This window comes from Tamandua tetradactyla (assembly GCF_023851605.1).
Source record: "Tamandua tetradactyla isolate mTamTet1 chromosome 22 unlocalized genomic scaffold, mTamTet1.pri SUPER_22_unloc_1, whole genome shotgun sequence".
Taxonomy (NCBI): domain Eukaryota; kingdom Metazoa; phylum Chordata; class Mammalia; order Pilosa; family Myrmecophagidae; genus Tamandua; species Tamandua tetradactyla.
This window is the reverse complement of record NW_027518251.1, coordinates 2,713,329-2,715,851: the sequence shown is the minus strand read 5'-3', so window position 1 is coordinate 2,715,851 and position 2,523 is coordinate 2,713,329. Positions and strand designations below refer to the sequence as shown.

Below are 2,523 nucleotides of genomic sequence, written 5' to 3'. Positions count from 1 at the left end.
GTCATTAACCTCTGGAAGATGGTGTATAATCAATTTAATATGATACTGCATTCAGTTTGCTAGTATTAATTTGAAGATTTTTTGCATCAATATTCATAAGGGAAATTGGTCTGTAGTTTTCTTTATTTGTGATGTCTTTATGTGGTTTTTATCAAAGTAATGTTACCATTGAATGTGTTAAGAAGAGTTCTGTGTTAAAATGAATAGCCAAGTTAAGAATTTTAAAGAAATACAAGTTCAATTACAATTAAAGAAGACTTTTATACACTAACCAAATCATGACCATATCTAACTGAAGAATTATTAGTAGGAGAGCTTCACATTAGAATTTCCATTTTAGTATTTTAGCCAGTGAATCTATGACTTTCTTATTTTTCAGACTGTAGATGATTGGATTTAATAAGGGAATTATGACTGTATAAAACAGAGAATCCATCATATCTTCATCATCTGCCTGAGGAGAACTGGGGTGCACATACATGAAGAGAAGAGGGCCATAGTAAAAAGAGACAGATAAAAGATGGGCTCCACAGGTAGAAATGGCTTTCCTTATGCCTTTTACAGACTTATTTTTTAAGACTGTAAAGAGAATGGATGCATAAGAGAAAAGAACTGTCATAATGGTGAATACTTGAATTGAACCAGAGAAGATAAAAAGCATCAGAAAATTAATAGATGTATCACTACAGGAAATCTTAAGCAGTGGTATGATGTCACAGTAGAAGTGATGTACAATGTTGGACTTACAGAAGGTTAATCTTAATAAAAAAGCCTCCATGAATTGAGGCATGAAGAAGGCCACCTGCAAATGACCAGAGAGACAGATGACTGCATAATCTATTGGTCATAATCACTGGGTAAAGTAAAGGTTTGAATATGGCTACATATTGATCATATGCCATTGTTGCCAGGAGGAAGCATTCTGTGGTTGCACTGAATACAAAGGAAAAAATTGCATCATGCATGCAGATAGAGTTATCATTTTACTCTTGGTCCAAGAATTGATCAGCATCTTGGGGGTCACTGTGGATGAAAGCCATGCATCCACAAAGGTTAAATGCCCAAGGAATAAATACATAGGGGTATGAAGCTGAGGATCCTTCCAGATGAGAGCAGTCAGTCCTAGGTTCCCCATCATGGTGATGAGATATATCACCAAGAACACCAGGAATAGCGGGATTTGCCACTCTGGTTGATCTGTAAATCCTGTGAGAACAAACTCTGTCAACAATGTTGCATTTTCCTTTTCCATGTCCTTATAGATATTTTCTGAAATTAAATATAATACATGTAAGAGCATTCACTAAAGATTTATAAGATGAAAAAAGGGTAAGGGATCAGAAATAAAGCCATTCTCATCAGAAAGATTTTTTAATTTTATTTTGTACTACTATAATTGATAGAAAGTATTTTGGGAGATTGAAGAACTGGAAATGAATGCAATAATATCAACTAAAAATGTACAGGAATTAACATGTTTGGACAAAGCAAAAGGCTTTCCAAATATATACTAAGCATATAGCTACACTGATGAGTGTGGGAAGGAAATTTTATATGAGTATGACATGGGCGCTTGGTCAAGAATTGAATGTCATGTGAAGGATGTTGAAATTTACCCCACAGGCAATAGGTTTGCACTGAATATTTGTTAGAAAGAGAGTGGCATTGTGAGTTTTTTAATTAATTATTTTGTAAAGTAAATGATAGGCTATAGGAGGGTAAATTGGAGTCAGATAGGCTAGGCAGGAAGCTGTTACCATTATCTTCTGGTTCCCAAAGTAGATTATAAATCAGAATCGACTGGTGGGTATTTTGGGGCTAAATAAAGAGTGAGATATTCTGCAGAAATTGATTCATTAGATGAAAAATGATGTCCAAGAATATTCTTTTAAAGGAATGCCTCAAAGTGATTTAAATATATATGAAATGTCTAGTCCAGTTGTGATATAGCATTGAGAGTGATAAGGAAGATGAAGAGATGAATTCAAAAGAATTCAGAATGAAATGTCATGAGGAATCTTTGTGTTATTATATGTGAAAGAGTCAGTCAGTGAAGGAGAGAAGAGTTGCTTGGATGCCTGGGTAGATGGTCATCAAAAATTGAAATAAATTCAGATGTATTATTGGTAAATTTATGCAGAAAATTGCTCACTCAACTTCCTGGTGAGATGAATTAGTAATACAGATCTAAAAGAGTAGAATAGAAATAATGCCTTGAAGGCAGTGGGGTTGTTGAAATAATGGTTAAGGATCCGTGGGAAATGTATAGAAAGAAAAGAAAAGGGCAAAGAAAGAATTTTGCTGAAGTGGCATTAATGGCAGTAATGGATATATATATATATAATTTATTGGATGGCCAACATCTGATTCCTTTTAATACTTCATGTGTGCTAGGGATCATAGGCTACCATACATCTTAAAAATCAAAAGGCTTAGAAATTCACTTTCTCATCCCCCTTTCCACTACAGTGAAGACACTTCACTTAGGTTTGACATATTTATTCCATCAACCCTGGAACTGGA

General features: G+C 34.4%; 1 pseudogene; it reads right to left on the bottom strand.

The window, feature by feature from the left end:
* Nucleotides 1-303: 303 nt before the first annotated feature.
* LOC143672905 (olfactory receptor 5H8-like) lies at nucleotides 304-1,252 on the bottom strand (annotated as a pseudogene).
* Between the last annotated feature and the right edge of the window lie 1,271 nt (nucleotides 1,253-2,523).